Source organism: Salmo salar, chromosome ssa04 (assembly GCF_905237065.1).
Source record: "Salmo salar chromosome ssa04, Ssal_v3.1, whole genome shotgun sequence".
NCBI lineage: Eukaryota > Metazoa > Chordata > Actinopteri > Salmoniformes > Salmonidae > Salmo > Salmo salar.
Window position 1 is genome coordinate 8684202 of NC_059445.1, and position 16136 is coordinate 8700337.

A 16136-nucleotide genomic window follows, 5' to 3' on the forward strand; every position below is an offset into this window, starting at 1 on the left:
TGATTGAGTTGGAGGCGTGCATGGCCACGCAGTCATGGGTGAACAGGGAGTACAGGAGAGGGCTGAGAACGCACCCTTGTGGGGCCCCAGTGTTGAGGATGAGCGGGGTGGAGATGTTGTTTCCTACCCTCACCACCTGGGGGCGGCCCGGCAGGAAGTCCAGGACCCAGTTGCACAGGGCAGGGTCGAGACCCAGGGTCTCAAGCTTAATGACGAGTTTGTAGTGTACTATGGTGTTAAATGCTGAGCTTTAGTCGATGAACAGCATTCTTACATAGGTATTCCTCTTGTCCAGATGGGTTAGGGCAGTGTGCAGTGTGGTTGCGATTGCATCGTCTGTTGACCTATTGGGGCGGTAAGTAAATTGGAGTGGGTCTAGCGTGTCAGGTAGGGTGGAGTTTGTCATCGTGCCAAGACATCATGGTCCGCGATGGGGCTGGCTTTCTTTTTGTAGTCCGTGATTGACTGTAGACCCTGCCACATACCTCTCGTGTCTGAGCTTTTGAATTGTGACTCTACTTTGTCTCTATACCAGAAACTAAAACAAGCTTAGCTTGTTTGATTGCCTTGCGACGGGAATAGCTACAATGTTTCTATTCGGTCATATTTCCGGTCACCTTGCCCTGATTAAAAGCAGCTGTTCGCGCTTTCAGTGTTGCGCGAATGCTGCCATCAATCCACGGTTTCTGGTTGGGGAATGTTTTAATAGTCGCTGTACATCACCGATGCACTTGCTAATAAACTCGCTCACCGAATCAGCGTATTCATCAATGTTGTTGTTCGACGCTATCCGGAACATATCCCAGTCCACGTGATCGAAGCAATCTTGAAGTGTGGAATTGGATTGGTCGGACCAGCTTTGAACAGACCTGAGCACGGGCGTTTCCTGTTTTAGTTTCTGTCTATAGGCTGGGAGCAACAAAATGGAGTCGTGGTCAGATTTTCCGAACCATCAATAATGATGGGGTGGAGGGAATCAGTAACATAATGGTGAATATAAACACAATATTGATGGGGTGGAGGGAATAAGTAACATAATGGTGAATATAAACACAATATTGATGGGGTGGAGGGAATCAGTAACATAATGGTGAATATAAAAACAATATTGATAGGGTGGAGGGAATCAGTAACATATTGGTGAATATATGTTGTATGTAGCTAGCCAGCTTTCAATATGACATGGCCAGCAAAAATTCCTGTTAGCTAATTAAATGAATGATCCAGCTATGGTGGTAATTCGTGTCATGTCTGACTGCAGCAGTGTTGCTTGTCCATGTCCAGGCTAACAGCAACATGCCCAGACGAGCTAGCTAAATGTGGTCTCAGCATTCAGCAGTGATCAGCTGGTGGTTGCATAGTAACAGTGTCACCAGCCCAAATTCTAATAGAGATGGCACCAGTTGTTAAACTGGGCTGCACTGGACCGGGTTTCCCACGACCCGGTTCCAATTTCAAAATGTCATTCGACCCGGCTCTAATTTGGCCCTAATTTTAAGGGCCAGTGATAGAGCATCTAAAGATGGAGTATACAAAAAAAGTGTTACCAAATGAAATCACACAGAGATTACAATGTTTACAGTATTTGTCATGCTTTTTGCACTATGAGAATGTTGCACTATATCTGATATCACCACTGTTGTTGTAACATCTTATCAGACTATAATGATATGATAGTTGAATTTACCAGACTGGAGCATGATAGAGGTAGTTTTGTAATGTTCAGCTTCAGGACGTTTTTTGCAGACGGTCTGCCAAGATCTACTTATACCTGGTCAGATTTCTTTACAAGCAGACATAACCACAAACCATGTTCCCACACTGAAGCACCAAGATATGCAGATCTTCATGTCTGCAAATGTACACATGTATGAGGATGTACACAGCTCTACTTTGGTTCCCCACAGGGCCATTTGAAACTAAAAGTTATGCTGCTGACAAAGAGTTAACTCTCCCCCTTTATGTCTTTGAAGCTACCCTCGACCCAAAGTTAACCTCTGCAGTGTGTGGTCAGTCAGTTGTCATGGTCCCCGTCTCTCATGTTGTCACTGGATGAGTTCCAGCCATTTCTCAGTAACACTGGTGGCAGAATCAAGTATCCCATATTGAATACAATACAATAAAATAGAAAATGTAAATTGTTATCGAAGTGTCAAAGCAACAGTTAGTGTTAAAGTAACCTGTATATAGACAGTAAATGTTAGGACAATTAACCTGTGGATAGACAGTAGATGTTATGACATAGATAGATAGTAGATGTTAGGACAGTTAACCTGTGGATAGACATTAGATGTTAGGACAGTTAACCTGTGGATAGACAGTAGATGTTAGAACAGTTCACTTCTACCCAATGTCCTCTGTCTCCGCTAGTCAACACGTTGGCTGCTGAACGCTTCCTTCATAACAAAGTCCCTCCCCATCTCTCATCCAACCCCAATCATGACGTTGGCCAGGCTGACTACATTAAAGTCGCCTTCCAGATTTCACAATTCCTTAATAGGAGTTAAACATATCAGTTAACCACACCATTCGATATAGCAATCTGATGCCCACTGGTTGCTTTGGGAAAGCCTGACAACAATATAGTAGGCCTGGAATGAGACCGCTCTCTCCTCGTTGTAGTTGATATATTGAGCAGTACTGAGCTCTGACCTCACAGACACAGGAAACTACTAACCATACAACTGCTCTACCTCCCTCCTTCCCTACCTCCCTCCTGACAGCCAGTTTCCTCTTCTCTCTCTGTTTAGCCTGCCTACCTGTTTCCCTTTGGCCTGAATTTTATTGAAAAGATTTAGGCTTTGGTGCAGCTTCTGCAGTGAAGTTGCTTTCAATGAGATATAATAGTATCCTCTGTAGGTTTATTCAAACAGTGGATAAAGAGGACAGGAGATGTCATTATAATGCTTAATGCTTTTCTTTATTGGTTTCAACACCAGGTCCAGTGCACGTGATAACACATCAGAAATCAACAAATGACCATACAATGTCAAGAGGACAACAGTAATCATTACAGGTTAAACAAGATCATTACAATAGAAAGATGGATGTTAACAAATGTCAACAAATAACAAAAATACCATTACATTAAATGTCAACAAATAAGAGAAAAGGACCATTTGTATTGAATTACTTCTATTTGTTTGTTGATGCGGGGGAATCAGTAACATAATGGTGAATATAAACACAATATTGATGGGATGGAGGGAATCAGCAACACAGTGGTGAATATAAACAAACAGTGCACATGCTAACAAATGTCAACAAATCACAAATTACAATTTGATTCAATGTCAACAAATTACTATTCAATATGAAGAAAAATAGCCTTGATCTTAATCTTGGCAAGCAATGTGGGTTAAACAATTTTAACAGGATGATTACAACTGAAAGAAGTAAAGTGACCTTTGTTTCAGATGACTTATTTGTACATTGGTGGGGAAATGATCAGTGATATACAGTAATTTTCAACATAATATAGAGAGTTATGTAGCCTTTTCCTGATGTGCGGTTGAATGCAGAAAAGCTGCTTCTCAGGTTTGATTTTGCAACTTACAATTCAAGTCACTCTGATCATCAGTGCTCACTAGTGTGTAGATGACCTCACACCACAGGTTATTCTCTGGTGACTTGTTGATCTCTGGTCACTGTGAATACCTCATCGGGAGGAATTAAGACTTCTCTCTCTTCAGGATACCGAGAGTAATATGATATGTCAGCTCCAAAACGTGTGGAGATCTCAAAGCAGGACTTCGTTCCAAATTATCTAGTTATGTTTTTCTTCTCTAGAGTGCTCGAGGCGAAGGTGCCGAAACTGAGTTTTGTTGACAACGTTCTGATCATAATCTACTTTGGTTCTACGATAGGTGGTCCTACATGTTGTTTGACTTTGTTTGAGCATTTGAATGGCCTCAGTTAGATAGAAGTGCAGGGAATGGTGCTGGAACGTTGTCCCATAATTAGATCTACCATCTCTAACTTGTCTGTTGAAGTCCGGGTAGATCTCGGGCTCAGCATTTGTGTACACATATATAGCCATGGAATGTTCTTTTTGCAGACCATGGATAGATGGTTTGGCATTTTCTCATGGTTCGTTCCAGGCGTTATTGAAGTCTGAATTGGTATTCTTCTCACGTGGGAGGTAGACTGTGTTCACCTCATTGTGCATGTAGTAACTGCAGCCAACGTATTGATCATCAATAGATGTAGGGGCCATTTCCAGTGAGAAAGGCTTCTGTAAAAGTAACATTTAGTTTCAATACATTACTTCACAAGACGTACCAGTTCGCTTTTTCTCCCGTTGAGAATAATATCTGCTAACTCCTTTGTGCATTAGATTTGTGTCACGTCCTGACCAGTAGAGGGTGTAGTTGGGTCAGGACGTGGCAGAAGGGAGTGAGTGTTTTATTGTTTCATTGATTTTGGCCATGTGACTTCCAATCAGGTACAGCTGTAGAGGGTTGTGGTTGATTGGGAGTCACACATAAGTTGCCTACGTTTCCTTTGAGTGGTGTGGGTAATTGTTCTTGTCATTGTGGTAGTACCTGACAGGGCTGTGTTGGCTGTCAGTTTTTGTTGTTTTTGTTGTTTTTGTTGTTTTTGTGACATGCATAGTGTTCGTAAATTAAATATGACGAACCCTAACTCCGCTGCATTTTGGTCCACTTCTTCCATAGACAGCCGTTACAGAATTACCCACCAAACCAGGACCAAGCGGCGGAAGAGGAAGGAGCAGCAGGAGTACAGCGTTATGGACCAATGGACTTGGGAACAGATCCTGGACGGAGAGGGACCATGGACTCAGGCTGGGGATTATCGCCTCCCGCAGTGGGAGATTGAAGCGGCGAGAGCGGAGAGGCGCTATTACGAGGAGAGAGAGCGCAACGAGCGCGAGAGGCAGCCCCAAGATTTTTTTGGGGGGGGGCACACGGGACAGTCGGTGGAGCTGAGGTCGGAACCAGAGCCAGTCGGGATGACATTGGAGGTGAGCGAGGGATATGAGACAGAGACTGTGACGGGGTTAATGGGGAAATTAGGAGAGAGAGAGATGAGAGAGCTGCTAGTGTGGTGCATAAAGTACGGCATTCGCCCTAATGAGCGTGTCGTGGGAATGATGTCACCTGAGGCAGCTCTCCATACTCGTCCTGAGGTGCGTGCTGGTTGTCTGGTAAAGACTGTGCCTGCGCCCAGAAACAGGCCTCCTGCATGTCTTCCCAGCCCTGCACGTCCTGTGCCTACGCCCAGAACCAAGCCTCCTGCATGTCTTCCTATCCTGGTCAAGCCCGTGTCTCCTCCACGGACCAGTACTCCAGTGGGTCTCCCTATCCTGGTCAAGCCCGTGTCTCCTCCACGGACCAGTCCTCCAGTGGGTCTCCCTATCCTGGTCAAGCCCGTGCCTCCTCCACGGACCAGTCCTCCAGTGGGTCTCCCTATCCTGGTCAAGCCCGTGTCTCCTCCACGGACCAGTACTCCAGTGGGTCTCCCTATCCTGGTCAAACCCGTGTCTCCTCCACGGACCAGTCCTCCAGTGGGTCTCTCCACCCTGGTCTCTCCTGTGCCACCTCCTCAAACCAGGCATCCAGCGGGTCTTCCCAGACTGGTGAGTCCAGGGCCTGCGCCCAGAGCCAGGTCTCCGTTAGGTCTCCCCAGCCTGGTGAATCCTGAGCCGGAACCACCAGAGCTGCCCGCCAGTCAACAGTCAACAGAGCTGCCCGCCAGTCAACATTCGTCAGAACCGCCGGAGTGGCCAGACTGCCCTGAACCGCCGGAGTGGCCAGACTGCCCTGAACCGCCGGAGTGGCCAGACTGCCCTGAACCGCCGGAGTGGCCAGACTGCCCTGAACCGCCGGAGTGGCCAGACTGCCCTGAACCGCCGGAGTGGCCAGACTGCCCTGAACCGCCGGAGTGGCCAGACTGCCCTGAACCGCCGGAGTGGCCAGACTGCCCTGAACCGCCGGAGTGGCCAGACTGCCCTGAACCGCCCCGAGCCGCCCCGAGCCGCCCCGAGCCGCCAGAGCCGCCCCGAGCCGCCAGAGCCGCCCCGACTGCCCCGAAACGGCCTGCACCTGAGCCACCTCCAGGATAGGTGGGTTGGGGAGGGAGGGTGTAGCACAGTGCCGTCGGTGACGGCAGCCACCCTCCCTTCCCTCCCTTATTGTTTAGGTGTTCCTTTTTGTTGGATTTTCTTGTGTTTTCCTTTTTTAGGTGCATCCCGGGGTCTGCACCTTGAGGGGGGTACTGTCACGTCCTGACCAGTAGAGGGTGTAGTTGGGTCAGGACGTGGCAGAAGGGAGTGAGTGTTTTATTGTTTCATTGATTTTGGCTGTGTGACTTCCAATCAGGCACAGCTGTAGAGGGTTGTGGTTGATTGGGAGTCACACATAAGTTGCCTACGTTTCCTTTGTGTGGTGTGGGTAATTGTTCTTGTCATTGTGGTAGTACCTGACAGGGCTGTGTTGGCTGTCAGTTTTTGTGAAATGCATAGTGTTCGTAAATTAAATATGACGAACCCTAACTCCGCCACATTTTGGTCCACTTCTTCCATAGACAGCCGTTACAATTTGGGATGTTCTATAAACAAAGTGCCTTTTATGTCCTTGTAACATTGTGTGTAAAGTTTGATAAAACACTACATTTAACAGTTTAATCACATACAGCTACACTCTAACTAAACAGATCATATTTTTTTAATTCATATTCTCTTTCACACACAAGCTTCCATTCCCCCTGTCACAAGTGGAGTTATGGCTGATTTTAAGATTGTCCACCCTGTTACTTTTAATTGTCATCTTTTATACAATTTTTTTCTTACATTAACCTCTGGAGATGGGGAAAACATTTATTTTTTATTGAAGTTAAACATGTGTTCTTCATGACAGAATGTTAAAAAAAGGTTAAATAAATAGTCATTTTTCATTGAATTACCCAAAAGGTCCTCTATTCATGGAATGACCCCTTAATGTATATTTTCTCATATCAGATATACTCAACAGGAACTTGGGATTTTGGTCATAATGTCAATCAGACCTGGGTTTAAAATACAGTTAAAAAAAGAAGTACAAATGCTTTATCCGTGTCATTTTGAGCTTGCCTGGCTTAATAAACCAATAGAAATGTCCCATCTTGTCACGTCCTGACCAGTAAAAGGGGTTGTTGGTTATTGTAGTTTGGTCAGGGCGGGGCAGGGGGTGTTTAGTGGTTTTCTTTTTTTTGGGGGGTTAATGTTCTATGTTAGTGTATTTCTATGTTCGTTCTAGTTAGTCTATTTCTATGCTTAGTTTATTGGTTTGACCTTCAATTGGAGGCAGCTGTTTCTCGTTGCCTCTAATTGAAGGTCCTATTTAATAGGGGTGTTTTGTCTATGGGATTTGTGGGTAGTTGTTCCGTGTGTAGCTGTGTGCCTCACAGGACTGTTTTTCATAGTTGTTTTGTATTAAGTGTTTGTTTTGGTTTTTTTCATAATAAAGAAGATGAGCATACACATTCCCGCTGCGTTTTGGTCCAATCAGTATGACGAACGTGACACATCTGGTACTTCAGGTAGACTCAAGAAAACAACAAGTATTTAAACTCATGTCTGATGTCGATATAGATGATCAAACTATGAAGATTTACATATCAATTAATTAAGAATAAACTATATGATGCAGTAAACAATGTTCCACTATTCTGGAATCCTTAATCTTTAGGGGCATACGACAATGACAGTTGCATATGGATAAAATAAAAATGATCTCACCAGTCCAAAGTAAAGACCCAGGGTCAACGCCAATGCTGCCGCCACGACAGCAAAAAATAATTACGACTTTGCACGCTTTCCCCATATCTTAAGATGTTGTGAATGAGCCTAGTCAGTATGAGCTGGTGACTCCTCCACTCAGAGCTATGGTAACACTGAGACAAGGAAGATGAAGAAGAAGGATGGGAAGAGGCCTCAACCACAGGAAACTGAGGAGCTGCAAAATTCAGACAGAGACAAAGAGGATATGTGGGTGCGGGTAGACTGTATGCAGATGTTCCTCTATTGTTCAGCTTCAGGACTTGTGTTTTGCAGACTGTCTGCTAAGATCTACAGATTTCTGACTTTACAAGCAGACATAACTGCAAATCCTGTTCACACACTGAAGCACCAAGATAATACGTGCACAAAGTCATGCAGATCTTCATGTCTGCACATGTACACTTGCATGAGGGTGTACACAGCTCTACTTTGGTTCACCACAGGGCCATTTGAAACTAAAAGTGATGCTGCTGAGTAAGAGTTAACGTTCCCCCTTTCTGACGCTCCCCTCGACCCCAAGTCAAACACTGCAATATGTGGTCAGTCAGTTGTCAAGGTCACTGTCTCTGAGGTTGTGTGACTGGTAATGACGTCACTGGATGAGTTCTACCTATTTCTCAGCAAAAGGTTAGATTTAAAAATGTTGTGGCAGAACCAATTATCATAATTTCAATAGAATAAAATAGAAAATCTTAATTCTCAATTAAAATATTTCATAAAATATATCACATTTGGTAAATGTGAAACAGTGGAGGCTGTTGAAGGGAGAACGGCTCATAATAATGTCTGGAACAGAGAAAATGGAATGACAAACACCTGGAAACCATGTGTTTGATGTATTTAAATTGATTCCCCTGATTCCGCTCCAGTCATTACCACGAGCCCGTTCTCCCCAACTAAGGTGCCACAAACCTCCTGTGATATGGAATGATACCAGTCATCAGTCAGTCATCAGGGTGACTTCACTCATGACCTCTGAAAGCTGTTTAGATCTTTCCTAACCTGAGTCCCAGATCTGTTTGTACTGTCTTGCTAACTTGAGGTGTCATAAAGATTCATCCCCCTCTGCAAAGTAAAAAATATTTTCACATAACCCTCCCGTTGTACTGTCCAAAAATGTGCAGACCCTTCCCACTATAAAATGTCCCAACATTTGTTTGTTACCACCATAAATAATACCTGTAGCATCCCTGTGTTTATAAACGTGGATATCGACTTTACCACAGTGGATGCCACGCAGGGCTAACGGCCAGAAGGTTAAGGGTTTGCCGACCACAACAGATGAGCCAACTCTCTCTGCCTGTTTTATTACACTATGATCAGAGCCGGCTTCAGATAATGATGAGCTAGAGGGATATAAGAGTTTCAACATTTTGGTGCTATATTTTTTATTATATAAGATATATGCAACACATTTTCAACCAACCAATAAGCAACGCAGAACTGCATACCGATTACTGACTTTGGGTGCTTATCACCATGGTTTGCGTTATATATAACCCTCCCTACTCAACATTAACATCTTGGCTTGACAATCTCCCAATATCTTTAAATTTTTTGGTGTTATGGAATGGACAGTGCGCAGTTTGGATGCTTGAATTACAATAGAGGGGAGTGGATGAACATTTGCAGGTAGCCTACAGGAGACTTATGTGGCCACACTATATGTAACAACTTGGGAGAATGATGATGATCAGCAAGAGACAGCGCATCAGTATCAGCAGTAAAAATACAGCCAGACTGGCCTGCTGCTGTGCCTTTCTAGAATCTGTCAGAGCAGACCCACAACTGATCCAAATGGAATGAAACATTCCAATAACCGCCTCTCAAGTTGTGTCACTGGATGAGTTCCAGACATTTCTCAGTAGCATGTTTTATTTTTCAATTTTGCGGCAGAATCATGTATCCTGTATTGAATAAAATACAATAAAATAAAACATCTTAAATGTTGGGGGTTTTTCCTGAGCTTTCGTATATCTCCTAGATGTAGGACAGACACTTCAAAACCTTATTCCTTTAGATTTCGTTTTTACTGTCTTTTTTGCCATTTATGAATGTGTTATTCAATGTGTTTCTGTGGACTACAGTAGTAAAGGCCAAATTCAATATTTTATCAATATATTTCTTTATATTTTTTTCATACCTAAAGGGGTCCTAAAATTCCTAATCAAATAGCTAAACGATCCATGGTATGACCATCTTAAAACGACTGCATTATGTTAGCTTAGTACCCCCCCCCCCCATTGTCCAGGCAACAGTTTAGTGTCAAAGTGGATAGGCAGTAGGTTGTATGATTGTTCACTGCCTCCCTGTGACTTCTATCGTCTCTGTTAGTGAATACATGGCTGCTGAAAGGATTTTTGATAACTGAGCCCTGCCCCCTCTCTCCTCCCACCCCTGTCATAACATTGGCCATGATCCAGGCTGACTACATTGCAAACAACTGACAGAACTCACAACTCCTGGATAGGTGTTTAACATATCAGGTAATCACATAATTTGGTATAGCAATCTGATGCCCATTGACTGCTGGTTGCAACTCAACTGCAATATAGTTGGCCTGGAACGAGACAGCTCTCTCCTCGTTGTGGTTTATAGATTGAGCTGTACTGAGCTCTGACCTCACAGATGCAGGAAACTACTAACCCTGCTACTGATCTCCCTCCATCCCTCTCTGCATCAAGTTTATTTCGAAGCCATTAATGTCATTTATTTCTACAAATATTTTGAAAACTTTTAATCTTTGTTTAAATCTAAATATCTTTGTAGCCACTTCTAATTATACCTGACAACAAACAACATTTCCTCAATTGAGCTGACATTAATATCTTTATAGCAGATGTACAGGTAGTGGATAAATAGGACATGAGATGTAATAATGCTCAATGCTAGTTTTAACAAAAGTTGCAGTGCACATGACAACAAATGCAGACATTATTTTTTTACTTATTTTGTACATAATGTTGCCACTACCGTCTCTTATGACCAAAAATAACTTCTGGACATCAGGACTGCGATTACTCACCACGGACTGGCAGAATTCTATTTTTCTGACAAAGCCGACGTAAACGATACACTGTTTTCTCGGGAACAGGCCCAGATCTCCGTGATTTGCATGAAGAGGTGGCGGGGAAAAAGGGACAGGAGGGAAGGCTGCCTTCTGAGAATTCGTAGGTGATCTAATAAACCCCTACATCCTTCCATTCTGCTAGCAAATGTGCAATCTTTGGACAATAAAATAAATGACCTACATGGAAGATTTAACTACCAACGGGACATTCAAAACTGTAATATCTTATGCTTCACTTATGCTTCACGGCGACGTGGCTGAACGACAACACTATCAACATACGCTGCACCGGCAGGATGGAACAGGGGTGGCGGACTATGTATTTTTGTAAATAACAGCTGGTGCACGATATCTAAGGAAGTCTCGTGCTGTTGCTCACTTGAGGTAGAGTATCTCATGATAAAATGTAGACCACACTACCTACCTAGAGAGTTTTCATCTGTATTTTTCATAGCTGTTTACATACCACCACAGTCAGAGGCTGGCCCTAAAACAGCATTGAATGAGCTGCATTCCGCCATAAGCAAACATGAAAACGCTCACCCAGAGGCAGCGCTCCTTGTAGGCGGGGACTTTAATGCAGGGAAACTTACATTTGTTTTACCAAATTTCTATCAGCATGTTAAATGTGCAACCAGACGAAGAAAAAAAAACGTTTTCCCACTGGCAAAGAAATGATCAGCCTATAATTTTAATCGTAGGTTTATTTGAACAGTGAGAGACAGATTAACAACAAAAAAATCCAGAAAAACGCATGTCAAAAATGTTATAAAATGATTTGCATTTTAATGAGGGAAATAAATATTTGACCCCTCTGCAAAACATGACTTAGTACTTGGTGGCAAAACCCTTTTTGGCAATCACAGAGGTCAGACGTTTCTTGTAGTTGGCCACCAGGTTTGTACACATCTCAGGAGGGATTTTGTCCCACTCCTCTTTGCAGATCTTCTCCAAGTCATTAAGGTTTTGAGGCTGATGTTTGGCAACTCGAACCTTCATCTCCCTCCACAGGTTTTCTGTGGGATTAAGGTCTGGAGACTGGCTAGGCCACTCCAGGACCTTAATGTGCTTCTTCTTGAGCCACTCCTTTGTTGACTTGGCCGTGTGTTTTGGGTCATTGTCATGCTGGAATACCCATCCACGACCCATTTTCAATGCCCTGGCTGAGGGAAGGAGGTTTTCACCCAAGATTTGACGATACATGGCCCTGTCCATCATCCCTTTGATGCGGTGAAGTTATCCTGTCCCATTAGCAGAAATCATCCCCGAAGCATAATGTTTACACCTGTTCTTGGGGCCATAGGCAGAATTCCTCCTCCTCCAAACACGGCGAGTTGAGTTGATGCCAAAGAGGTCTATTTTGGTCTCCTCTGACCACAACACTTTCACCCAGTTTTCCTCTGAATCATTCAGATGTTCATTGGCAAACTTCAGATGGGCATGTATATGTGCTTTCTTGAGCAGGGGGACCTTGCGGGCGATGCAGGATTTCAGTCCTTCACGGCGTAGTGTGTTTACTGATAGCGGAATTTTATATCCTATGCTATAAATTAACAATCAATAAGCCTTGACTAATCCCCGGGGTTTGTAAGACACTGGGTTAATAATTAGGCAAGGACTCAGCTTTCTGCAAAAGGTCTTGTACAGTTTATTCAGATAACGTTCTGCCCAACATACACAAAGATGTTCATTTTATCCCCTCTCCGCTTACGCACACACATCCACACCCAAAAGTAGATAACCTATGCACACACATACGCACAGACAGTAGGTGAACAGTATCTCTTCCTTGACCTGCTACCACTGTTCCAGCACTGCCTGTTCCTTTCCCCATAGATTAGGAGAACCTTGAAGGCTCCTCCCGGTATCTCTAAATACACACACACATTTCTCTCTCTTTCCAGCCTCTACTAGACCTTTATGAGACTAACGTTCAGTACATTAATTATTAATTATCCATGCTCCATAACTACTAATTAATGATGGATTATTGATTCATTTACCCTTATTAGATAATTCTCTTATCAGTTACCAATTGTTTTCTTGGTGACTATGGTCCCAGCTGCCTTGAGATCATTGACAAGATCCTCCCGTGTAGTTCTGGGCTGATTCCTCACCATTCTCATGATCATTGCAACTCCACAAGGTGAGATCTTGCATGGAGCCCCAGGCCGAGGGAGATTGACAGTTCTTTTGTGTTTCTTCCATTTGCGAATAATCGCACCAACTGTTATCACTTTCTCACCAAGCTGCTTGGCGATGGTCTTGTAGCTCATTCCAGCCCTGTGTAGTTCTACAATCTTGTCCCTGACATCTTTGGAGAGCTCTTTGGTTTTGGCCATGGTGGAGAGTTTGGAATCTGATTGATTGATTGCTTCTGTGGACAGGTGTCTTTTATACAGGTAACAAACTGAGATTAGGAGCACTCCCTTTAAGAGTGTGCTCCTAATCTCAGCTCGTTACCTGTATAAAAGACACCTGGGAGCCAGAAATCTTTCTGATTGAGAGGGGTCAAATACTTATTTCTCTCATTAAAATGCAAATCAATTTATAACATTTTTGACATGCGTTTTTCTGGATTTTTTTGTTGTTATTCTGTCTCTCTCTGTTCAAATAAACCTACCATTAAAATTATAGACTGATAATTTCTTTGTCAGTGGGCAAACGTACAAAGTCAGCAGGGGACCAAATACTTTTATCCCCTGTTTCAAAACCTTTCCCTTGTGAAGTAAGACACCATCATTTGGAAGTCAAATTGTGTTCTGTTTTTAAAATCTTAATCATCGTTTATTTTACTCAGCTGAGTTTGGAAGACTTGTGCTTGGGGTAAGGACATTGACCAACCTCATTATCTTAAGGTAAACCGTTTTTGTGGCAAATGGAGGGATAATAACCATTGTTTTAGACTTCCATGTGTGTGTCTCTGTGACTACGGTGTACTTACCAGTGTTCTGTGATTCAGGTTGTATATCTGTGGTCCAGTTCACTGTATCCTGTCCACACCTCATCCTGTCTACATTATCATAAATCTCCTCAGACTGCTCCATATAAAAGGCTCATTCTATTTGCTCCCTTAAAATATACTGTGGTACTTTATGGATCTGCACACAGTAGAACAGACAGTATATTATGTTGTATATCCTGTGATACAGCTGCTTTAGTTTAACAGTCTGTTGTGTCTGAGAACGTACAGTGTTATATATTTAGGGAGGACTTCACACCTTAACCAGTGGTTTGAGCAGACAGCAACCTCCAGGAAGAGACACAACAGCAGATAGACACCATGCATGAGTGTGTGGGTATGTAGCAGGCAGGTCCAGTGGTGCATGGTGCTTGGTGTTGCTATTGGTAACCTACACGTTGTCTCTTGAACAGTGAAGGTTGTGAGTCATTATCACCTTTCATTAGCATATTTTTTGTTTTTGTGTGATTCCTCTTAGAACTATTCTGCCCTCTGTGTGTGTCCAGATCACACTGTTTTAACTATCCAATCACATTCAATCCGTAAACTGGTCGATCTTGTTAATTAAAGAACATTGTTCCTTTATTTATTAATCTGGGACTTTGTTATTCTTATTATTAAAGTGATAAGCATAGGTTAATAATTGCACCCACTTTTTTTTTACTAAGCATAAGCCTATGGCAAATCAGATGACATGTTTCTAATAAAAAGAATGAAGAATCATTTTACAGAGTACAGTATGTCTACATACTCTCCTCTAAATCTATACATAACAATTATCTTAATGTTCTTCTTCCTCCACTATGTCTCTCTGATACTAAGGCTCTATCTCAAGATTTCTCTCCTCCCATCTCCTCTCCTCCTCCCTACTCTCCTCCTTCTCAACCCTACTAGAGGAGAAGGTCCATAGTCCCTCCCCTAGGATTGTATTCTCCAATGTGTTTGGAGAAGGAGTCAAAGAGAGGATGTGAGGAGGAATTGAATAAGGTCTAATTGAAAAAGAGCCCTTAGGCAACTCTGTAATACAACTTTTTCTCCTCTTTGGTGTGTTCATCTCTCAATTTAACCACCAGGTGGAATCACCACTAAACCATTCAGTACTGTATCCAACCATCAATATATATATATATATATATATATATATATATATATATATATATATATATATGTATATGAGAGAGAGAGAGAGAGAGAGAAATACACTAGGTTATTATTAAACAACTAACTCACAGATCCAGGTGCGATTTGTGCCACATTTGTCATCATTCCATGTCTGTACAGGGTCATCTTGTCCATAGTATATCTCAGCACAGTCCTCCTGCCTACTATCATCAGGCTGTCCTGCCCCCCAGTACCTAAACATCACAGAGAACCAGACAGTCAGACACTGTGGTACAAACATCCTCCTCAATTATACACATAGTCCAATGTTTTTGTCAGCTTTAAAGACACTGTCACGGCTGTTGAAAGGAACAGACCAAAGTGCAGCGTGGTTGTAGTTCCACATTTTATTAAATCCATGAAACTTTGCAATCAATAAATAACTGAATCGACAAAACAACAAACCATGACGCAGAGAGAAACACACTACTCAAAATATAATAACCCACAAAAACCCAGGAAGAAAAACCCCTACTTAAATATGATCTCCAATTAGAGACAACGAGGACCAGCTGCCTCCAATTGGAGATCAACCCCCCCCCCCCCCCAAAAAAAACATAGAAATAGAAAAACTAGAACTTAAACATAGAAAACATAGAAAACCACCCAAAACACCCCCTGTCACGCCCTGACCTACTCTACCATAGAAAATAACCTCTTACTATGGTCAGGACGTGACACACACTCTGTAAGATGAGCATAACATTATCAAGAATGGCTTACTTACAATGATATTTATTATATCATTTTACATTTTACATTTTAGTCATTTAGCAGACACTCTTATCCAGAGCGACTTACAGTAGTGAATGCATACATTTCATTTTCATACAAATTTTTTTTTTCTTCTTTTTGTACTTGGCCCCCCGTGGGAATCGAACCCACAACCCTGGCGTTGCAAACACCATGCTCTACCAACTGAGCTACGGGGAAGGCTATAATAACATTTTAATCTAAATATATTACTTGATTTCTATGATACATCTATAGTTCTTATGGAATGACATCCATGAGTTGAAACATACATTTATATGAACATGAATGGAAGCAATACATCTTTCTTTTTTTTATCTCCATATCACAAGGTAAAATCTCTCACCCTGTGGTCAGTGACGTGCCATTCACCCACTTCCAGGTCTCCTCAGTAACAGAGTCAGTCAGAC

General features: G+C 42.7%; 1 pseudogene; it reads right to left on the bottom strand.

Moving 5' to 3' along the window:
* Positions 1-3444: 3444 nt before the first annotated feature.
* LOC123742550 (ecto-ADP-ribosyltransferase 5-like) lies at positions 3445-4039 on the bottom strand (annotated as a pseudogene).
* Positions 4040-16136: the final 12097 nt, after the last annotated feature.